At 43.3% G+C, this 17,387-nt stretch overlaps 49 non-coding genes across 49 annotated transcripts; all 49 read right to left on the bottom strand.

Moving 5' to 3' along the window:
• Positions 1 to 44: 44 nt before the first annotated feature.
• LOC144395852 (5S ribosomal RNA) lies at positions 45 to 163 on the bottom strand. Its single transcript, XR_013457996.1, has one exon. It is a non-coding gene; the product is annotated as a 5S ribosomal RNA (ribosomal RNA).
• Positions 164 to 280: 117 nt separating this feature from the next.
• LOC144397542 (5S ribosomal RNA) lies at positions 281 to 399 on the bottom strand. The gene has a single exon (XR_013459688.1). It is a non-coding gene; the product is annotated as a 5S ribosomal RNA (ribosomal RNA).
• Positions 400 to 515: 116 nt separating this feature from the next.
• Positions 516 to 634, bottom strand: LOC144391133 (5S ribosomal RNA). Its single transcript, XR_013455019.1, has one exon. It is a non-coding gene; the product is annotated as a 5S ribosomal RNA (ribosomal RNA).
• Positions 635 to 751: 117 nt separating this feature from the next.
• On the bottom strand, positions 752 to 870 carry LOC144395851 (5S ribosomal RNA). The gene has a single exon (XR_013457995.1). It is a non-coding gene; the product is annotated as a 5S ribosomal RNA (ribosomal RNA).
• A 117-nt stretch (positions 871 to 987) lies between these two features.
• On the bottom strand, positions 988 to 1,106 carry LOC144395850 (5S ribosomal RNA). Its single transcript, XR_013457994.1, has one exon. It is a non-coding gene; the product is annotated as a 5S ribosomal RNA (ribosomal RNA).
• Positions 1,107 to 1,222: 116 nt separating this feature from the next.
• On the bottom strand, positions 1,223 to 1,341 carry LOC144399132 (5S ribosomal RNA). The gene has a single exon (XR_013461277.1). It is a non-coding gene; the product is annotated as a 5S ribosomal RNA (ribosomal RNA).
• Positions 1,342 to 1,457: 116 nt separating this feature from the next.
• LOC144395849 (5S ribosomal RNA) lies at positions 1,458 to 1,576 on the bottom strand. Its single transcript, XR_013457993.1, has one exon. It is a non-coding gene; the product is annotated as a 5S ribosomal RNA (ribosomal RNA).
• Positions 1,577 to 7,542: 5,966 nt separating this feature from the next.
• On the bottom strand, positions 7,543 to 7,661 carry LOC144391128 (5S ribosomal RNA). The gene has a single exon (XR_013455015.1). It is a non-coding gene; the product is annotated as a 5S ribosomal RNA (ribosomal RNA).
• A 117-nt stretch (positions 7,662 to 7,778) lies between these two features.
• LOC144401514 (5S ribosomal RNA) lies at positions 7,779 to 7,897 on the bottom strand. Its single transcript, XR_013463449.1, has one exon. It is a non-coding gene; the product is annotated as a 5S ribosomal RNA (ribosomal RNA).
• A 116-nt stretch (positions 7,898 to 8,013) lies between these two features.
• Positions 8,014 to 8,132, bottom strand: LOC144399187 (5S ribosomal RNA). Its single transcript, XR_013461332.1, has one exon. It is a non-coding gene; the product is annotated as a 5S ribosomal RNA (ribosomal RNA).
• Positions 8,133 to 8,248: 116 nt separating this feature from the next.
• Positions 8,249 to 8,367, bottom strand: LOC144391124 (5S ribosomal RNA). The gene has a single exon (XR_013455009.1). It is a non-coding gene; the product is annotated as a 5S ribosomal RNA (ribosomal RNA).
• Positions 8,368 to 8,484: 117 nt separating this feature from the next.
• On the bottom strand, positions 8,485 to 8,603 carry LOC144404010 (5S ribosomal RNA). The gene has a single exon (XR_013465950.1). It is a non-coding gene; the product is annotated as a 5S ribosomal RNA (ribosomal RNA).
• Positions 8,604 to 8,719: 116 nt separating this feature from the next.
• Positions 8,720 to 8,838, bottom strand: LOC144403999 (5S ribosomal RNA). The gene has a single exon (XR_013465939.1). It is a non-coding gene; the product is annotated as a 5S ribosomal RNA (ribosomal RNA).
• Positions 8,839 to 8,954: 116 nt separating this feature from the next.
• On the bottom strand, positions 8,955 to 9,073 carry LOC144399578 (5S ribosomal RNA). Its single transcript, XR_013461724.1, has one exon. It is a non-coding gene; the product is annotated as a 5S ribosomal RNA (ribosomal RNA).
• A 116-nt stretch (positions 9,074 to 9,189) lies between these two features.
• LOC144399774 (5S ribosomal RNA) lies at positions 9,190 to 9,308 on the bottom strand. The gene has a single exon (XR_013461920.1). It is a non-coding gene; the product is annotated as a 5S ribosomal RNA (ribosomal RNA).
• Positions 9,309 to 9,425: 117 nt separating this feature from the next.
• LOC144403988 (5S ribosomal RNA) lies at positions 9,426 to 9,544 on the bottom strand. Its single transcript, XR_013465928.1, has one exon. It is a non-coding gene; the product is annotated as a 5S ribosomal RNA (ribosomal RNA).
• A 116-nt stretch (positions 9,545 to 9,660) lies between these two features.
• On the bottom strand, positions 9,661 to 9,779 carry LOC144395848 (5S ribosomal RNA). Its single transcript, XR_013457992.1, has one exon. It is a non-coding gene; the product is annotated as a 5S ribosomal RNA (ribosomal RNA).
• Positions 9,780 to 9,895: 116 nt separating this feature from the next.
• LOC144401512 (5S ribosomal RNA) lies at positions 9,896 to 10,014 on the bottom strand. The gene has a single exon (XR_013463447.1). It is a non-coding gene; the product is annotated as a 5S ribosomal RNA (ribosomal RNA).
• A 116-nt stretch (positions 10,015 to 10,130) lies between these two features.
• On the bottom strand, positions 10,131 to 10,249 carry LOC144389676 (5S ribosomal RNA). The gene has a single exon (XR_013453817.1). It is a non-coding gene; the product is annotated as a 5S ribosomal RNA (ribosomal RNA).
• Positions 10,250 to 10,365: 116 nt separating this feature from the next.
• LOC144401511 (5S ribosomal RNA) lies at positions 10,366 to 10,484 on the bottom strand. The gene has a single exon (XR_013463446.1). It is a non-coding gene; the product is annotated as a 5S ribosomal RNA (ribosomal RNA).
• Positions 10,485 to 10,600: 116 nt separating this feature from the next.
• LOC144397816 (5S ribosomal RNA) lies at positions 10,601 to 10,719 on the bottom strand. The gene has a single exon (XR_013459963.1). It is a non-coding gene; the product is annotated as a 5S ribosomal RNA (ribosomal RNA).
• Positions 10,720 to 10,835: 116 nt separating this feature from the next.
• On the bottom strand, positions 10,836 to 10,954 carry LOC144395847 (5S ribosomal RNA). Its single transcript, XR_013457991.1, has one exon. It is a non-coding gene; the product is annotated as a 5S ribosomal RNA (ribosomal RNA).
• Positions 10,955 to 11,071: 117 nt separating this feature from the next.
• Positions 11,072 to 11,190, bottom strand: LOC144403977 (5S ribosomal RNA). The gene has a single exon (XR_013465917.1). It is a non-coding gene; the product is annotated as a 5S ribosomal RNA (ribosomal RNA).
• Positions 11,191 to 11,306: 116 nt separating this feature from the next.
• LOC144391121 (5S ribosomal RNA) lies at positions 11,307 to 11,425 on the bottom strand. The gene has a single exon (XR_013455005.1). It is a non-coding gene; the product is annotated as a 5S ribosomal RNA (ribosomal RNA).
• A 117-nt stretch (positions 11,426 to 11,542) lies between these two features.
• On the bottom strand, positions 11,543 to 11,661 carry LOC144401510 (5S ribosomal RNA). The gene has a single exon (XR_013463445.1). It is a non-coding gene; the product is annotated as a 5S ribosomal RNA (ribosomal RNA).
• A 116-nt stretch (positions 11,662 to 11,777) lies between these two features.
• Positions 11,778 to 11,896, bottom strand: LOC144389674 (5S ribosomal RNA). Its single transcript, XR_013453815.1, has one exon. It is a non-coding gene; the product is annotated as a 5S ribosomal RNA (ribosomal RNA).
• A 116-nt stretch (positions 11,897 to 12,012) lies between these two features.
• Positions 12,013 to 12,131, bottom strand: LOC144395846 (5S ribosomal RNA). Its single transcript, XR_013457990.1, has one exon. It is a non-coding gene; the product is annotated as a 5S ribosomal RNA (ribosomal RNA).
• A 117-nt stretch (positions 12,132 to 12,248) lies between these two features.
• Positions 12,249 to 12,367, bottom strand: LOC144403966 (5S ribosomal RNA). The gene has a single exon (XR_013465906.1). It is a non-coding gene; the product is annotated as a 5S ribosomal RNA (ribosomal RNA).
• Positions 12,368 to 12,483: 116 nt separating this feature from the next.
• Positions 12,484 to 12,602, bottom strand: LOC144391120 (5S ribosomal RNA). Its single transcript, XR_013455004.1, has one exon. It is a non-coding gene; the product is annotated as a 5S ribosomal RNA (ribosomal RNA).
• A 117-nt stretch (positions 12,603 to 12,719) lies between these two features.
• Positions 12,720 to 12,838, bottom strand: LOC144403955 (5S ribosomal RNA). Its single transcript, XR_013465895.1, has one exon. It is a non-coding gene; the product is annotated as a 5S ribosomal RNA (ribosomal RNA).
• Positions 12,839 to 12,954: 116 nt separating this feature from the next.
• LOC144395845 (5S ribosomal RNA) lies at positions 12,955 to 13,073 on the bottom strand. The gene has a single exon (XR_013457989.1). It is a non-coding gene; the product is annotated as a 5S ribosomal RNA (ribosomal RNA).
• Positions 13,074 to 13,189: 116 nt separating this feature from the next.
• Positions 13,190 to 13,308, bottom strand: LOC144391117 (5S ribosomal RNA). The gene has a single exon (XR_013455002.1). It is a non-coding gene; the product is annotated as a 5S ribosomal RNA (ribosomal RNA).
• Positions 13,309 to 13,425: 117 nt separating this feature from the next.
• Positions 13,426 to 13,544, bottom strand: LOC144403944 (5S ribosomal RNA). Its single transcript, XR_013465884.1, has one exon. It is a non-coding gene; the product is annotated as a 5S ribosomal RNA (ribosomal RNA).
• Positions 13,545 to 13,660: 116 nt separating this feature from the next.
• LOC144399186 (5S ribosomal RNA) lies at positions 13,661 to 13,779 on the bottom strand. Its single transcript, XR_013461331.1, has one exon. It is a non-coding gene; the product is annotated as a 5S ribosomal RNA (ribosomal RNA).
• Positions 13,780 to 13,895: 116 nt separating this feature from the next.
• Positions 13,896 to 14,014, bottom strand: LOC144391114 (5S ribosomal RNA). The gene has a single exon (XR_013455000.1). It is a non-coding gene; the product is annotated as a 5S ribosomal RNA (ribosomal RNA).
• A 117-nt stretch (positions 14,015 to 14,131) lies between these two features.
• Positions 14,132 to 14,250, bottom strand: LOC144403933 (5S ribosomal RNA). The gene has a single exon (XR_013465873.1). It is a non-coding gene; the product is annotated as a 5S ribosomal RNA (ribosomal RNA).
• Positions 14,251 to 14,366: 116 nt separating this feature from the next.
• LOC144395844 (5S ribosomal RNA) lies at positions 14,367 to 14,485 on the bottom strand. The gene has a single exon (XR_013457988.1). It is a non-coding gene; the product is annotated as a 5S ribosomal RNA (ribosomal RNA).
• Positions 14,486 to 14,601: 116 nt separating this feature from the next.
• Positions 14,602 to 14,720, bottom strand: LOC144389673 (5S ribosomal RNA). Its single transcript, XR_013453814.1, has one exon. It is a non-coding gene; the product is annotated as a 5S ribosomal RNA (ribosomal RNA).
• A 116-nt stretch (positions 14,721 to 14,836) lies between these two features.
• On the bottom strand, positions 14,837 to 14,955 carry LOC144391113 (5S ribosomal RNA). Its single transcript, XR_013454998.1, has one exon. It is a non-coding gene; the product is annotated as a 5S ribosomal RNA (ribosomal RNA).
• A 117-nt stretch (positions 14,956 to 15,072) lies between these two features.
• Positions 15,073 to 15,191, bottom strand: LOC144403922 (5S ribosomal RNA). Its single transcript, XR_013465862.1, has one exon. It is a non-coding gene; the product is annotated as a 5S ribosomal RNA (ribosomal RNA).
• A 116-nt stretch (positions 15,192 to 15,307) lies between these two features.
• Positions 15,308 to 15,426, bottom strand: LOC144391110 (5S ribosomal RNA). Its single transcript, XR_013454993.1, has one exon. It is a non-coding gene; the product is annotated as a 5S ribosomal RNA (ribosomal RNA).
• A 117-nt stretch (positions 15,427 to 15,543) lies between these two features.
• LOC144403910 (5S ribosomal RNA) lies at positions 15,544 to 15,662 on the bottom strand. Its single transcript, XR_013465849.1, has one exon. It is a non-coding gene; the product is annotated as a 5S ribosomal RNA (ribosomal RNA).
• Positions 15,663 to 15,778: 116 nt separating this feature from the next.
• LOC144395842 (5S ribosomal RNA) lies at positions 15,779 to 15,897 on the bottom strand. Its single transcript, XR_013457986.1, has one exon. It is a non-coding gene; the product is annotated as a 5S ribosomal RNA (ribosomal RNA).
• A 116-nt stretch (positions 15,898 to 16,013) lies between these two features.
• On the bottom strand, positions 16,014 to 16,132 carry LOC144395841 (5S ribosomal RNA). The gene has a single exon (XR_013457985.1). It is a non-coding gene; the product is annotated as a 5S ribosomal RNA (ribosomal RNA).
• Positions 16,133 to 16,249: 117 nt separating this feature from the next.
• LOC144403899 (5S ribosomal RNA) lies at positions 16,250 to 16,368 on the bottom strand. The gene has a single exon (XR_013465837.1). It is a non-coding gene; the product is annotated as a 5S ribosomal RNA (ribosomal RNA).
• A 116-nt stretch (positions 16,369 to 16,484) lies between these two features.
• LOC144391109 (5S ribosomal RNA) lies at positions 16,485 to 16,603 on the bottom strand. Its single transcript, XR_013454992.1, has one exon. It is a non-coding gene; the product is annotated as a 5S ribosomal RNA (ribosomal RNA).
• Positions 16,604 to 16,720: 117 nt separating this feature from the next.
• On the bottom strand, positions 16,721 to 16,839 carry LOC144403888 (5S ribosomal RNA). The gene has a single exon (XR_013465826.1). It is a non-coding gene; the product is annotated as a 5S ribosomal RNA (ribosomal RNA).
• A 116-nt stretch (positions 16,840 to 16,955) lies between these two features.
• LOC144397966 (5S ribosomal RNA) lies at positions 16,956 to 17,074 on the bottom strand. The gene has a single exon (XR_013460113.1). It is a non-coding gene; the product is annotated as a 5S ribosomal RNA (ribosomal RNA).
• A 117-nt stretch (positions 17,075 to 17,191) lies between these two features.
• Positions 17,192 to 17,310, bottom strand: LOC144398529 (5S ribosomal RNA). Its single transcript, XR_013460676.1, has one exon. It is a non-coding gene; the product is annotated as a 5S ribosomal RNA (ribosomal RNA).
• Positions 17,311 to 17,387: the final 77 nt, after the last annotated feature.

Here is a 17,387-nt window from a genome sequence, read left to right as displayed (position 1 = left end):
CTTTCTAAGTTCTTCTTTGTGTCTTTTACAGATCGAAATAAAAAAGCTTACAGCACCTGGGATTCCCAGGCGGTCTTCCATCCAAGTACTAACCAGGCCCTACTCTGCTTAGCTTCTGAGATCAGACGAGATCAGGCGGAGCCAGAGAGGTATGGCCGTAAGCAACTGTATGTCCTCTTCCTAATCTTTTAAAATGTGTCAAAGGTTTTGGAGTTTTGATAATGAAAAAGGAGTCACTTTCTAATGCCTTCTCGATTTCTTCCAGAGAGAGAAATGAAAAAGCTTACGGCACCTGGGATTCCCAGGCGGTCTTCCATGCAAGTACTAACCAGGCCCTACTCTGCTTAGCTTCTGAGATCTGACGAGATCAGGCGGAGCCAGAGAGGTATGGCCGTAAGCAACTGTATGTCCTCTACCTAATCTTTTAAAATGTGTCAAAGGTTTTGTAGTTTTGACAATTAAATGGAGTCACTTTCTAAGGCCTTCTCTGTGTCTTTTACAGATCGAAATGAAAAAGCTTACAGCACCTGGGATTCCCAGGCGGTCTTCCATCCAAGTACTAACCAGGCCCTACTCTGCTTAGCTTCTGAGATCAGACGAGATCAGGCGAAGCCAGAGAGGTATGGCCGTAAGCAACTGTATGTCCTCTTCCTAATATTTTAAAATGTGTCAAAGGTTTTGGAGTTTTGATAATGAAAAAGGAGTCACTTTCTAATGCCTTCTCTGTGTCTTTTACAGATCGAAATGAAAAAGCTTACAGCACCTGGGATTCCCAGGCGGTCTTCCATCCAAGTACTAACCAGGCCCTACTCTGCTTAGCTTCTGAGATCAGACGAGATCAGGCGGAGCCAGAGAGGTATGGCCGTAAGCAACTGTATGTCCTCTTCCTAATATTTTAAAATGTGTCAAAGGTTTTGGAGTTTTGATAATGAAAAAGGAGTCACTTTCTAAGGCCTTCTCTGTGTCTTTTACAGATCGAAATGAAAAAGCTTACAGCACCTGGGATTCCCAGGCGGTCTTCCATCCAAGTACTAACCAGGCCCTACTCTGCTTAGCTTCTGAGATCAGACGAGATCAGGCGGAGCCAGAGAGGTATGGCCGTAAGCAACTGTATGTCCTCTTCCTAATCTTTTAAAATGTGTCAAAGGTTTTGTAGTTTTGACAATTAAATGGAGTCACTTTCTAAGGCCTTCTCTGTGTCTTTTACAGATCGAAATGAAAAAGCTTACAGGACCTGGGATTCCCAGGCGGTCTTCCATCCAAGTACTAACCAGGCCCTACTCTGCTTAGCTTCTGAGATCTGACGAGATCAGGCGGAGCCAGAGAGGTATGGCCGTAAGCAACTGTATGTCCTCTACCTAATCTTTTAAAATGTGTCAAAGGTTTTGGAGTTTTGACAATGAAATGGAGTCACTTTCTAAGTTCTTCTTTGTGTCTTTTACAGATCGAAATAAAAAAGCTTACAGCACCTGGGATTCCCAGGCGGTCTTCCATCCAAGTACTAACCAGGCCCTACTCTGCTTAGCTTCTGAGATCAGACGAGATCAGGCGGAGCCAGAGAGGTATGGCCGTAAGCAACTGTATGTCCTCTTCCTAATCTTTTAAAATGTGTCAAAGGTTTTGGAGTTTTGATAATGAAAAAGGAGTCACTTTCTAATGCCTTCTCGATTTCTTCCAGAGAGAGAAATGAAAAAGCTTACGGCACCTGGGATTCCCAGGCGGTCTTCCATCCAAGTACTAACCAGGCCCTACTCTGCTTAGCTTCTGAGATCAGACGAGATCAGGCGGAGCTTTTTTTTTTTTTCTTTTATTATAAAAAATACATTTTCCAAAAATCATTTTTTACATTGTTTACATATTCACTATATACATTATTATTTAATTATTTTCTGAACATCAGCAATCAGGGTCTTTAAGATGAGAACAAAATCACATTATAGGATTTTTTTTTTTTTTTTCCTTTTCTTCACTCGGCAGTAGAAAGTTTTGCCTTATTAGCCATATCTTTTTCCAAACAAAACCAAAAAAAAGAAGTGCGCAACGACAACAAGTTAAGGCACACCAGAAAAACATTTAAAACCGAAAGATAAGATCTTTGTCATTGTCCTCCTGAAACAAGAGATTATTTTCGTCCATCCATTCCTTGAGCAGATCTTTTTTGAATGCATATATAGTTTTCCAGTATGCTTTTATATTGCTCTTGAAAAGAGTCTCAACGTCCGTTTTTTTTCCCTCGAAGAGGGCAAGGTTTCTTCTCAGCAACACTGCTCTTCTAGCAAATGCCAGGCATGCGTTGGCGATATCCATCCTCCGGCCTCCAGCATTCTTTGGCAGTCCGAAACACCAGGTCCAGTCCCATGATGTTCCCCTCGTCATTTTTACTCCACAACCCTTTGTTAGAAGCTCTCTTATGTATTCCCTAAAGGTTCTGAGTGCTGTACAAGACCAAATAAGGTGCTCAAAATCCTCTTCTTCCGTTTCACACACAGAACACATTCTTGAGAATTTTTCCTTGTGTATCTGGTGCAAGACAATTCCTGTAAAATATTTCCGGTGCCTTATCTTAAACTCAGAGCTGTAGACCTCTGGGGGGATGAGGCTGAATTCAAGATTTACCCATATTGAGCTTGTCTTATCTTTTGGGAAGATTTTTTCCCATGCCTTTTCTGCTGCTGGTTTAACTATGTGTTTTTTTATTAGGATGCTGTAGAAAGTTTTTGTTTTTACTTCAATTATATTTTTTTGTTTATCTTTAACACACAGCGTAAAACCAAGTGCCCTGTCCTGCTCTGTCACTTCATTCATTCTTTCTTTCCATTCATGACCCATGCATTGATCAAATATTTTCCCTATGTCTTTTATTCTTGCCGGTGCATATTTACTTCCACATGCCTGGAGTTTACCCTTTACTTTTCCTACATCAAAACAGCCGTTTGTTCCACACACACTCCCTACGGCTGTTAAACCTGCCTGCATTAAGTGGCAACTCGTAATCGGCCTCCCGCCCCCGACAAACCCCGGGCTTGATAGGAAGGGTAATTTTAGCACTTGCACCTTTCCTCTAACGTCAGGTGTGAGATGCGGCATAATTTTGTCCCAAGCCTCCAGCACTTCCCTGTAGAACCCCGACAGACCCACCCTTACGTGTGCTGGCGAGAGGGCACATAGGTTATACACACTTCTCTCTCCGTACCCTGCCAGGAGGCCTGCCAGGAAATCTCTACCGGGCAGCTGCCTTTTTGGATTTAAAAATCTCCCTATTAATTTTACCCTCAGTGCGTCTCTTTTTACACTTACATCAATCAAAGCTAAACCCCCCTCCCTTTTGTTAGCTATTAACGTCTTGCGAGCGATCGAATTCCCCTTTCCCTTCCAAAAAAAAGTGGCGACGGCTGCATTGAGCCGATTGAACACCCAAGTGGGCAGCTCACAGGACCCCAGAATGTGATTAATTTTGGACAGTATCAGGGCATTTACTACTATTACCTTTCCCTTCAAAGCGAGGCCTCTTGCATACCATAAATTTAGCAGGTTTTTTATTTTTACCAAAACCTCGTTCCATGTTTTGTCCGTTGCACTCTTTTCATTTTTACCTATATATATACCCAAGATTTTCCTTTCGTCCTCTATTTTTTTAAAACCCCACATATCAGCTTGGACATTGCAGGGCCCGAAGACCATCAGCTCGGTTTTTTTTGTATTAATTTTTGCGCCTGATGCTCTTTCATATTTCTTTATATGGTCTAATACTTTGTTTATGCAGCTACTAGTTTTCACACAAATATTTACATCATCTGCATACTGCATAATTTTAATTTGGTTTCCTGCCGGTGTCCAGATTCCCTTTATTAGGTCGTCGTTATTTATAGTATAGGCCAGGGGCTCCGCCACCAGGCTGTAGAGCAGCGCCGACAGCGGGCAACCCTGTCTCACTGATCGTCCTAGCTCAAAACTGTTAGTTAGTAAACCATTACATTTCACCCTACTTTTCGCTCCGCTGTACATCATTTTGATTCTTTTTATGAATATTGGTCCAAAACCAAAACGCTCCAGCACGGCCCACAGGAAGGGATGTTCCACTCTATCAAAAGCCTTCTCTAGGTCTACTCCTAACAAAATCCCTCCCTCCTTATTTAAGCAGCTTACTGTATCTCTGATTGTGTTGATGGTGTCTGAGATGTCCCTCCCCGGAATGCTGTAAGCCTGCGTTGGTCCTATTATTGAATTTATTACAGTTTTTAATCTGTTTGCGAGTATTTTTGTGAATATTTTATAGTCTGTGTTAAGCAAACTGATCGGTCTGTAGTTGGAAAGCAGCTTTTTCTCCCCTTTTTTGAAAATTAGAGTGACTATCCCCTCCGTAAATGATGCTGGAGCCCTCTGCTCAGTGTCCATCTGTTCATAGAGTGTCAGCAAAAGTGGCCCCAGCATTTCCTTAAATTCTTGAAAGAACTCGGCAGGCAAACCGTCTGCCCCCGGGCTTTTATTTTTATTTAGCTTCATTATGGCCTGTTCTATTTCGCTCAGTGAGAGCGGCATCTCGCACCTCCCACTGTCGTTATCTTCTAGTTTATTATTTATTTTATTTACTACTTCATTCATTTCGCTAGTCACAATCCCTTCACTTTCAAATAATTTTTGATAGTAACCCTGTATGGTTCTCAAAATGCCTTCGGTTTCTTCTACTATTTCCCCCCTGGAATTTTCAATGCTCGATATATAAGTCTTTTCTTGATTTGTTTTTTCTAGACCTAGAAAGAAAGCTGTGCATCTTTCTCCTTCAGTTATATATTTTGCTCTACTCCGTATTATTGCACCCGCACATCTTTTTTTTTCTAGTTCAGTTATTCTGGTTTTATACAGTTCATATTTTTCACTGTCATAATTTGGATCCTCTTCACATTTTTCTATTTCGTTTTGCAGGAGGAGAATTAACTCTCGTTCCTCTCTTTTATTCTCCCAGTTTTTGTTTTTGCTGAACCTTATACACATTTTTTTTAGTTTTTCTTTAACATCCTCCCAAAAACAAAACACGTCATCTACAAAAGCCATATCGTGTGTCACCTTTGCTAAATACCTTTCAATTTTACTTTTTAATATGTCGTTTTTCAGGTGGCTTATATTTAGACACCATAAACCCCCTCCCCTCTTCATTCTCGCACCTCCCACACACACTGTCACTGAAGCGTGATCGCTCCCAGAGTAAAAGTAGTATTCACAGGATGTTATATGTTTAACCACACCTGAAGCCACTAAGCAGAAATCAATTCTTGACTGCTTCAATATTCCTTCAACAGCTTGTCTTCTTGAAAATGCAGTTTTGTTTTTATTTAATATCCTCCAAATATCTATTATATTGCAATTATTCATTACTTTTTTCAGTGTACTTCTACTAGAATCATTTCTATAGACATTGTTTTTGGACAAATCTTTTTCCATTAGGACCACATTAAAATCACCAATTACAAACGTGTTTTCATTACACCATTTCTCTAGATTTTTAAAGAACTGTTTTCTTTCCCCTTCTCCATTTGGTGCATACACATTTATCAGCCTAAATGTATCGTTTGCCAGGCAGAAATCAACGACCAAAACCCTACCTTCTCGGTCCCTATGAACCTCGTTAATGGTTTTGAAGATATTGGCTTGAAAGAGTGAGGCCACACCACAAGAGTTTGGGGTTCCCTCATTTGAGATGACCTTCCCTCCCCACTGTTTGATCACATTTTCCCGTAAAGAAACATCCCAATTTGTTTCCTGAAGGCATATTATTTCTGATTTGAGTTGTTTTAAAGTTGAGTCCAGTTTATTTTTATTTCGAAGCCCGTTGGCATTCAGAGAGGTAATTTGGAAACCAAAGGAAGCCATCATTGTAATATATATGAAAGTGCATACCATCTAGTTATTTTTGTTTTTCAGCTTTTTCTTAGCCATGACCTTTGCTTTTCTCTCCTCGGCTCTATTTCTTAAAACCTTCGCCTTCTCAAAGTCCATGTCCGGGTCTGTTTTAGGATGAGGGTCATCCGAGTCGCTGTGCAGCCTTTTGTCTGGCTGTCTTGCCGGCAACGAGTCTGTCGCCATCGGTAGTTCTAGGTTTCTAGTCGGGGCTTCTTGATCTGATGGTACACACTGCCCTGAGAGCGTCCTTCCACCTTTTTCGCTCGTTGATGCCGGTACACTCTCCTCCAAATTTTCCCTTCTCGTGTCCTCCTTTGTACTTTTGTGCAAACCTGCTCCTCCCATTTTCCCCGTCTCACCCCTCACTTCATCATCCTCTTCTGAGAGTTCTTTATCCCCCTCCTTCTCCAGTTTACTCTCCACACCCTCCTCTCCTATGACACTCTCGTCCCCCGACGTCCCATTGTTATCCTCCCCAGACTCTATAGTTTCATTGTCTATCATGATTGATTCACTCTCACTCTGGTTGCATATGCATTCCTCCATACTGTTATAGCATAAGCTACATTTGTTTTTATTTTTTTTGCATTCTCTAGCAAAGTGCCCCTGGACTCCACACTTATGGCACTGAAACTCCGGACATTCCCTCATGATGTGCCCAGGTTGGATACACATCCTGCATACTTTCATTTGTTTGTCGTGTATCACTCTAAAGTATTCTGCACCCAGAGCAGTACTAAACTTTGTAGAATACGGCAGGGACTGGACATGATCATTGAATTTTACCTTTAGGAATCGTGTCCCATCAGCAACATTTGTCCCAGGCCACATCCGCCTTTTGATTGGTGAAGCTGCCGACACACCCCAGCTCGACAGTTTGGCGTGGATCTCGCAGTCCTCAATGTAGAATGGCAGGTTTAGGAATGACACCACCAGCTCGTTGTTGCACAGCTCCCGTGCGTGGATCCTCGTCTCTCCCATTTTGAAGCCTTCCAACAATCTTTCCTTTCCCTTCGGGTGGCTCATTGTCATTTCATATCTGTTGTGGCCCACCACACGGCAAGCCACCAGACCACCACACAATTGCCGCACGTATTTCATCAGCTCCATTGCACTTATGCTGCTTCCTCCTTCCAGCTCTACACTAACTGTGAGCTTCTTGTTGTTTTTGTCCATACTGTCCATGCTCAAACCACTGTTTGATTCTAAAGCACTATTCATTTGGGATTCCTTTTGTCCGTTCCGTGTTCGTTCATCATGTTGGTCCGCCATTTTAGGTAAGAGAAGCGATACACTTACCCCCAAACAGTACAATACTGCTGGGGGTACTAAACTCTGTCTTGCCAAAAAACCTCAATTAAAAAAAAGCTTTAGGGCATATCAAAACACCACAAAAAACTGTTCAGATTAGAGCACCGAAATGGATCCAAGCGCCAAACAAATCGCATCTGTGTTCACTTCCTGATTCCTGGTGGGGGCTGGGCCTACAAACGAGATCAGGCGGAGCCAGAGAGGTATGGCCGTAAGCAACTGTATGTCCTCTACCTAATCTTTTAAAATGTGTCAAAGGTTTTGTAGTTTTGACAATTAAATGGAGTCACTTTCTAAGGCCTTCTCTGTGTCTTTTACAGATCGAAATGAAAAAGCTTACAGCACCTGGGATTCCCAGGCGGTCTTCCATCCAAGTACTAACCAGGCCCTACTCTGCTTAGCTTCTGAGATCAGACGAGATCAGGCGAAGCCAGAGAGGTATGGCCGTAAGCAACTGTATGTCCTCTTCCTAATATTTTAAAATGTGTCAAAGGTTTTGGAGTTTTGATAATGAAAAAGGAGTCACTTTCTAATGCCTTCTCGATTTCTTCCAGAGAGAGAAATGAAAAAGCTTACGGCACCTGGGATTCCCAGGCGGTCTTCCATCCAAGTACTAACCAGGCCCTACTCTGCTTAGCTTCTGAGATCAGACGAGATCAGGCGGAGCCAGAGAGGTATGGCCGTAAGCAACTGTATGTCCTCTTCCTAATCTTTTAAAATGTGTCAAAGGTTTTGTAGTTTTGACAATGAAATGGAGTCACTTTCTAAGGCCTTCTCTGTGTCTTTTACAGATCGAAATGAAAAAGCTTACAGCACCTGGGATTCCCAGGCGGTCTTCCATCCAAGTACTAACCAGGCCCTACTCTGCTTAGCTTCTGAGATCAGACGAGATCAGGCCGAGCCAGAGAGGTATGGCCGTAAGCAACTGTATGTCCTCTTCCTAATCTTTTAAAATGTGTCAAAGGTTTTGTAGTTTTGACAATGAAATGGAGTCACTTTCTAAGGCCTTCTCTGTGTCTTTTACAGATCGAAATGAAAAAGCTTACAGCACCTGGGATTCCCAGGCGGTCTTCCATCCAAGTACTAACCAGGCCCTACTCTGCTTAGCTTCTGAGATCAGACGAGATCAGGCGAAGCCAGAGAGGTATGGCCGTAAGCAACTGTATGTCCTCTTCCTAATATTTTAAAATGTGTCAAAGGTTTTGGAGTTTTGATAATGAAAAAGGAGTCACTTTCTAATGCCTTCTCGATTTCTTCCAGAGAGAGAAATGAAAAAGCTTACGGCACCTGGGATTCCCAGGCGGTCTTCCATCCAAGTACTAACCAGGCCCTACTCTGCTTAGCTTCTGAGATCTGACGAGATCAGGCGGAGCCAGAGAGGTATGGCCGTAAGCAACTGTATGTCCTCTTCCTAATCTTTTAAAATGTGTCAAAGGTTTTGTAGTTTTGACAATGAAATGGAGTCACTTTCTAAGGCCTTCTCGATTTCTTCCAGAGAGAGAAATGAAAAAGCTTACGGCACCTGGGATTCCCAGGCGGTCTTCCATCCAAGTACTAACCAGGCCCTACTCTGCTTAGCTTCTGAGATCTGACGAGATCAGGCGGAGCCAGAGAGGTATGGCCGTAAGCAACTGTATGTCCTCTTCCTAATCTTTTAAAATGTGTCAAAGGTTTTGTAGTTTTGACAATGAAATGGAGTCACTTTCTAAGGCCTTCTCTGTGTCTTTTACAGATCGAAATGAAAAAGCTTACAGCACCTGGGATTCCCAGGCGGTCTTCCATCCAAGTACTAACCAGGCCCTACTCTGCTTAGCTTCTCAGATCTGACGAGATCAGGCGGAGCCAGAGAGGTATGGCCGTAAGCAACTGTATGTCCTCTTCCTAATCTTTTAAAATGTGTCAAAGGTTTTGTAGTTTTGACAATGAAATGGAGTCACTTTCTAAGGCCTTCTCTGTGTCTTTTACAGATCGAAATGAAAAAGCTTACAGCACCTGGGATTCCCAGGCGGTCTTCCATCCAAGTACTAACCAGGCCCTACTCTGCTTAGCTTCTGAGATTAGACGAGATCAGGCCGAGCCAGAGAGGTATGGCCGTAAGCAACTGTATGTCCTCTTCCTAATCTTTTAAAATGTGTCAAAGGTTTTGGAGTTTTGATAATGAAAAAGGAGTCACTTTCTAATGCCTTCTCGATTTCTTCCAGAGAGAGAAATGAAAAAGCTTACGGCACCTGGGATTCCCAGGCGGTCTTCCATCCAAGTACTAACCAGGCCCTACTCTGCTTAGCTTCTGAGATCTGACGAGATCAGGCGGAGCCAGAGAGGTATGGCCGTAAGCAACTGTATGTCCTCTTCCTAATCTTTTAAAATGTGTCAAAGGTTTTGTAGTTTTGACAATGAAATGGAGTCACTTTCTAAGGCCTTCTCTGTGTCTTTTACAGATCGAAATGAAAAAGCTTACAGCACCTGGGATTCCCAGGCGGTCTTCCATCCAAGTACTAACCAGGCCCTACTCTGCTTAGCTTCTGAGATCAGACGAGATCAGGCGGAGCCAGAGAGGTATGGCCGTAAGCAACTGTATGTCCTCTACCTAATCTTTTAAAATGTGTCAAAGGTTTTGTAGTTTTGACAATAAAATGGAGTCACTTTCTAAGGCCTTCTCTGTGTCTTTTACAGATAGAAATGAAAAAGCTTACGGCACCTGGGATTCCCAGGCGGTCTTCCATCCAAGTACTAACCAGGCCCTACTCTGCTTAGCTTCTGAGATCAGACGAGATCAGGCGGAGCCAGAGAGGTATGGCCGTAAGCAACTGTATGTCCTCTACCTAATCTTTTAAAATGTGTCAAAGGTTTTGTAGTTTTGACAATTAAATGGAGTCACTTTCTAAGGCCTTCTCTGTGTCTTTTACAGATCGAAATGAAAAAGCTTACAGCACCTGGGATTCCCAGGCGGTCTTCCATCCAAGTACTAACCAGGCCCTACTCTGCTTAGCTTCTGAGATCTGACGAGATCAGGCGGAGCCAGAGAGGTATGGCCGTAAGCAACTGTATGTCCTCTACCTAATCTTTTAAAATGTGTCAAAGGTTTTGTAGTTTTGACAATAAAATGGAGTCACTTTCTAAGGCCTTCTCTGTGTCTTTTACAGATAGAAATGAAAAAGCTTACGGCACCTGGGATTCCCAGGCGGTCTTCCATCCAAGTACTAACCAGGCCCTACTCTGCTTAGCTTCTGAGATCAGACGAGATCAGGCGGAGCCAGAGAGGTATGGCCGTAAGCAACTGTATCTCCTCTACCTAATCTTTTAAAATGTGTCAAAGGTTTTGTAGTTTTGACAATTAAATGGAGTCACTTTCTAAGGCCTTCTCTGTGTCTTTTACAGATCGAAATGAAAAAGCTTACAGCACCTGGGATTCCCAGGCGGTCTTCCATCCAAGTACTAACCAGGCCCTACTCTGCTTAGCTTCTGAGATCTGACGAGATCAGGCGGAGCCAGAGAGGTATTGCCGTAAGCAACTGTATGTCCTCTACCTAATCTTTTAAAATGTGTCAAAGGTTTTGGAGTTTTGACAATGAAATGGAGTCACTTTCTAAGTTCTTCTTTGTGTCTTTTACAGATCGAAATAAAAAAGCTTACAGCACCTGGGATTCCCAGGCGGTCTTCCATCCAAGTACTAACCAGGCCCTACTCTGCTTAGCTTCTGAGATCAGACGAGATCAGGCGGAGCCAGAGAGGTATGGCCGTAAGCAACTGTATGTCCTCTTCCTAATCTTTTAAAATGTGTCAAAGGTTTTGGAGTTTTGATAATGAAAAAGGAGTCACTTTCTAATGCCTTCTCGATTTCTTCCAGAGAGAGAAATGAAAAAGCTTACGGCACCTGGGATTCCCAGGCGGTCTTCCATCCAAGTACTAACCAGGCCCTACTCTGCTTAGCTTCTGAGATCTGACGAGATCAGGCGGAGCCAGAGAGGTATGGCCGTAAGCAACTGTATGTCCTCTACCTAATCTTTTAAAATGTGTCAAAGGTTTTGTAGTTTTGACAATTAAATGGAGTCACTTTCTAAGGCCTTCTCTGTGTCTTTTACAGATCGAAATGAAAAAGCTTACAGCACCTGGGATTCCCAGGCGGTCTTCCATCCAAGTACTAACCAGGCCCTACTCTGCTTAGCTTCTGAGATCAGACGAGATCAGGCGAAGCCAGAGAGGTATGGCCGTAAGCAACTGTATGTCCTCTTCCTAATATTTTAAAATGTGTCAAAGGTTTTGGAGTTTTGATAATGAAAAAGGAGTCACTTTCTAATGCCTTCTCGATTTCTTCCAGAGAGAGAAATGAAAAAGCTTACGGCACCTGGGATTCCCAGGCGGTCTTCCATCCAAGTACTAACCAGGCCCTACTCTGCTTAGCTTCTGAGATCAGACGAGATCAGGCGGAGCCAGAGAGGTATGGCCGTAAGCAACTGTATGTCCTCTACCTAATCTTTTAAAATGTGTCAAAGGTTTTGTAGTTTTGACAATTAAATGGAGTCACTTTCTAAGGCCTTCTCTGTGTCTTTTACAGATCGAAATGAAAAAGCTTACAGCACCTGGGATTCCCAGGCGGTCTTCCATCCAAGTACTAACCAGGCCCTACTCTGCTTAGCTTCTGAGATCTGACGAGATCAGGCGGAGCCAGAGAGGTATGGCCGTAAGCAACTGTATGTCCTCTACCTAATCTTTTAAAATGTGTCAAAGGTTTTGGAGTTTTGACAATGAAATGGAGTCACTTTCTAAGTTCTTCTTTGTGTCTTTTACAGATCGAAATAAAAAAGCTTACAGCACCTGGGATTCCCAGGCGGTCTTCCATCCAAGTACTAACCAGGCCCTACTCTGCTTAGCTTCTGAGATCAGACGAGATCAGGCGGAGCCAGAGAGGTATGGCCGTAAGCAACTGTATGTCCTCTTCCTAATCTTTTAAAATGTGTCAAAGGTTTTGGAGTTTTGATAATGAAAAAGGAGTCACTTTCTAATGCCTTCTCGATTTCTTCCAGAGAGAGAAATGAAAAAGCTTACGGCACCTGGGATTCCCAGGCGGTCTTCCATCCAAGTACTAACCAGGCCCTACTCTGCTTAGCTTCTGAGATCTGACGAGATCAGGCGGAGCCAGAGAGGTATGGCCGTAAGCAACTGTATGTCCTCTACCTAATCTTTTAAAATGTGTCAAAGGTTTTGTAGTTTTGACAATTAAATGGAGTCACTTTCTAAGGCCTTCTCTGTGTCTTTTACAGATCGAAATGAAAAAGCTTACAGCACCTGGGATTCCCAGGCGGTCTTCCATCCAAGTACTAACCAGGCCCTACTCTGCTTAGCTTCTGAGATCAGACGAGATCAGGCGAAGCCAGAGAGGTATGGCCGTAAGCAACTGTATGTCCTCTTCCTAATATTTTAAAATGTGTCAAAGGTTTTGGAGTTTTGATAATGAAAAAGGAGTCACTTTCTAATGCCTTCTCGATTTCTTCCAGAGAGAGAAATGAAAAAGCTTACGGCACCTGGGATTCCCAGGCGGTCTTCCATCCAAGTACTAACCAGGCCCTACTCTGCTTAGCTTCTGAGATCTGACGAGATCAGGCGGAGCCAGAGAGGTATGGCCGTAAGCAACTGTATGTCCTCTTCCTAATCTTTTAAAATGTGTCAAAGGTTTTGTAGTTTTGACAATGAAATGGAGTCACTTTCTAAGGCCTTCTCTGTGTCTTTTACAGATCGAAATGAAAAAGCTTACAGCACCTGGGATTCCCAGGCGGTCTTCCATCCAAGTACTAACCAGGCCCTACTCTGCTTAGCTTCTGAGATCAGACGAGATCAGGCGGAGCCAGAGAGGTATGGCCGTAAGCAACTGTATGTCCTCTTCCTAATCTTTTAAAATGTGTCAAAGGTTTTGTAGTTTTGACAATGAAATGGAGTCACTTTCTAAGGCCTTCTCTGTGTCTTTTACAGATCGAAATGAAAAAGCTTACAGCACCTGGGATTCCCAGGCGGTCTTCCATCCAAGTACTAACCAGGCCCTACTCTGCTTAGCTTCTGAGATCAGACGAGATCAGGCGAAGCCAGAGAGGTATGGCCGTAAGCAACTGTATGTCCTCTTCCTAATATTTTAAAATGTGTCAAAGGTTTTGGAGTTTTGATAATGAAAAAGGAGTCACTTTCTAATGCCTTCTCGATTTCTTCCAGAGAGAGAAATGAAAAAGCTTACGGCACCTGGGATTCCCAGGCGGTCTTCCATCCAAGTACTAACCAGGCCCTACTCTGCTTAGCTTCTGAGATCTGACGAGATCAGGCGGAGCCAGAGAGGTATGGCCGTAAGCAACTGTATGTCCTCTTCCTAATCTTTTAAAATGTGTCAAAGGTTTTGTAGTTTTGACAATGAAATGGAGTCACTTTCTAAGGCCTTCTCTGTGTCTTTTACAGATCGAAATGAAAAAGCTTACAGCACCTGGGATTCCCAGGCGGTCTTCCATCCAAGTACTAACCAGGCCCTACTCTGCTTAGCTTCTGAGATCAGACGAGATCAGGCCGAGCCAGAGAGGTATGGCCGTAAGCAACTGTATGTCCTCTTCCTAATCTTTTAAAATGTGTCAAAGGTTTTGTAGTTTTGACAATGAAATGGAGTCACTTTCTAAGGCCTTCTCTGTGTCTTTTACAGATCGAAATGAAAAAGCTTACAGCACCTGGGATTCCCAGGCGGTCTTCCATCCAAGTACTAACCAGGCCCTACTCTGCTTAGCTTCTGAGATCAGACGAGATCAGGCGAAGCCAGAGAGGTATGGCCGTAAGCAACTGTATGTCCTCTTCCTAATATTTTAAAATGTGTCAAAGGTTTTGGAGTTTTCATAATGAAAAAGGAGTCACTTTCTAATGCCTTCTCGATTTCTTCCAGAGAGAGAAATGAAAAAGCTTACGGCACCTGGGATTCCCAGGCGGTCTTCCATCCAAGTACTAACCAGGCCCTACTCTGCTTAGCTTCTGAGATCTGACGAGATCAGGCGGAGCCAGAGAGGTATGGCCGTAAGCAACTGTATGTCCTCTTCCTAATCTTTTAAAATGTGTCAAAGGTTTTGTAGTTTTGACAATGAAATGGAGTCACTTTCTAAGGCCTTCTCTGTGTCTTTTACAGATCGAAATGAAAAAGCTTACAGCACCTGGGATTCCCAGGCGGTCTTCCATCCAAGTACTAACCAGGCCCTACTCTGCTTAGCTTCTGAGATCAGACGAGATCAGGCGGAGCCAGAGAGGTATGGCCGTAAGCAACTGTATGTCCTCTTCCTAATCTTTTAAAATGTGTCAAAGGTTTTGTAGTTTTGACAATGAAATGGAGTCACTTTCTAAGGCCTTCTCTGTGTCTTTTACAGATCGAAATGAAAAAGCTTACAGCACCTGGGATTCCCAGGCGGTCTTCCATCCAAGTACTAACCAGGCCCTACTCTGCTTAGCTTCTGAGATCTGACGAGATCAGGCGGAGCCAGAGAGGTATGGCCGTAAGCAACTGTATGTCCTCTACCTAATCTTTTAAAATGTGTCAAAGGTTTTGTAGTTTTGACAATTAAATGGAGTCACTTTCTAAGGCCTTCTCTGTGTCTTTTACAGATCGAAATGAAAAAGCTTACAGCACCTGGGATTCCCAGGCGGTCTTCCATCCAAGTACTAACCAGGCCCTACTCTGCTTAGCTTCTGAGATCAGACGAGATCAGGCGAAGCCAGAGAGGTATGGCCGTAAGCAACTGTATGTCCTCTTCCTAATATTTTAAAATGTGTCAAAGGTTTTGGAGTTTTGATAATGAAAAAGGAGTCACTTTCTAATGCCTTCTCGATTTCTTCCAGAGAGAGAAATGAAAAAGCTTACGGCACCTGGGATTCCCAGGCGGTCTTCCATCCAAGTACTAACCAGGCCCTACTCTGCTTAGCTTCTGAGATCTGACGAGATCAGGCGGAGCCAGAGAGGTATGGCCGTAAGCAACTGTATGTCCTCTTCCTAATCTTTTAAAATGTGTCAAAGGTTTTGTAGTTTTGACAATGAAATGGAGTCACTTTCTAAGGCCTTCTCTGTGTCTTTTACAGATCGAAATGAAAAAGCTTACAGCACCTGGGATTCCCAGGCGGTCTTCCATCCAAGTACTAACCAGGCCCTACTCTGCTTAGCTTCTGAGATCAGACGAGATCAGGCGAAGCCAGAGAGGTATGGCCGTAAGCAACTGTATGTCCTCTTCCTAATATTTTAAAATGTGTCAAAGGTTTTGGAGTTTTGATAATGAAAAAGGAGTCACTTTCTAATGCCTTCTCGATTTCTTCCAGAGAGAGAAATGAAAAAGCTTACGGCACCTGGGATTCCCAGGCGGTCTTCCATCCAAGTACTAACCAGGCCCTACTCTGCTTAGCTTCTGAGATCTGACGAGATCAGGCGGAGCCAGAGAGGTATGGCCGTAAGCAACTGTATGTCCTCTTCCTAATCTTTTAAAATGTGTCAAAGGTTTTGTAGTTTTGACAATGAAATGGAGTCACTTTCTAAGGCCTTCTCTGTGTCTTTTACAGATCGAAATGAAAAAGCTTACAGCACCTGGGATTCCCAGGCGGTCTTCCATCCAAGTACTAACCAGGCCCTACTCTGCTTAGCTTCTGAGATCAGACGAGATCAGGCGGAGCCAGAGAGGTATGGCCGTAAGCAACTGTATGTCCTCTACCTAATCTTTTAAAATGTGTCAAAGGTTTTGTAGTTTTGACAATTAAATGGAGTCACTTTCTAAGGCCTTCTCTGTGTCTTTTACAGATCGAAATGAAAAAGCTTACAGCACCTGGGATTCCCAGGCGGTCTTCCATCCAAGTACTAACCAGGCCCTACTCTGCTTAGCTTCTGAGATCAGACGAGATCAGGCGGAGCCAGAGAGGTATGGCCGTAAGCAACTGTATGTCCTCTTCCTAATCTTTTAAAATGTGTCAAAGGTTTTGGAGTTTTGATAATGAAAAAGGAGTCACTTTCTAATGCCTTCTCGATTTCTTCCAGAGAGAGAAATGAAAAAGCTTACGGCACCTGGGATTCCCAGGCGGTCTTCCATCCAAGTACTAACCAGGCCCTACTCTGCTTAGCTTCTGAGATCTGACGAGATCAGGCGGAGCCAGAGAGGTATGGCCGTAAGCAACTGTATGTCCTCTTCCTAATCTTTTAAAATGTGTCAAAGGTTTTGTAGTTTTGACAATGAAATGGAGTCACTTTCTAAGGCCTTCTCTGTGTCTTTTACAGATCGAAATGAAAAAGCTTACAGCACCTGGGATTCCCAGGCGGTCTTCCATCCAAGTACTAACCAGGCCCTACTCTGCTTAGCTTCTGAGATCAGACGAGATCAGGCGAAGCCAGAGAGGTATGGCCGTAAGCAACTGTATGTCCTCTTCCTAATATTTTAAAATGTGTCAAAGGTTTTGGAGTTTTGATAATGAAAAAGGAGTCACTTTCTAATGCCTTCTCGATTTCTTCCAGAGAGAGAAATGAAAAAGCTTACGGCACCTGGGATTCCCAGGCGGTCTTCCATCCAAGTACTAACCAGGCCCTACTCTGCTTAGCTTCTGAGATCTGACGAGATCAGGCGGAGCCAGAGAGGTATGGCCGTAAGCAACTGTATGTCCTCTTCCTAATCTTTTAAAATGTGTCAAAGGTTTTGTAGTTTTGACAATGAAATGGAGTCACTTTCTAAGGCCTTCTCTGTGTCTTTTACAGATCGAAATGAAAAAGCTTACAGCACCTGGGATTCCCAGGCGGTCTTCCATCCAAGTACTAACCAGGCCCTACTCTGCTTAGCTTCTGAGATCAGACGAGATCAGGCAGAGCCAGAGAGGTATGGCCGTAAGCAACTGTATGTCCTCTTCCTAATCTTTTAAAATGTGTCTAAGGTTTTGGAGTTTTGATAATGAAAAAGGAGTCACTTTCTAATGCCTTCTCGATTTCTTCCAGAGAGAGAAATGAAAAAGCTTACGGCACCTGGGATTCCCAGGCGGTCTTCCATCCAAGTACTAACCAGGCCTTACTCTGCTTAGCTTCTGAGATCTGACGAGATCAGGCGGAGCCAGAGAGGTATGGCCGTAAGCAACTGTATGTCCTCTACCTAATCTTTTAAAATGTGTCAAAGGTTTTGGAGTTTTGATAATGAAAAAGGAGTCACTTT

This window comes from Gasterosteus aculeatus, chromosome 2 (genome assembly GCF_964276395.1).
Source record: "Gasterosteus aculeatus chromosome 2, fGasAcu3.hap1.1, whole genome shotgun sequence".
Classification (NCBI taxonomy): Eukaryota; Metazoa; Chordata; class Actinopteri; order Perciformes; family Gasterosteidae; genus Gasterosteus; species Gasterosteus aculeatus.
The sequence above is the reverse complement of the archived record's forward strand: the minus strand, read 5'-3'. Positions and strand labels throughout refer to the sequence as shown.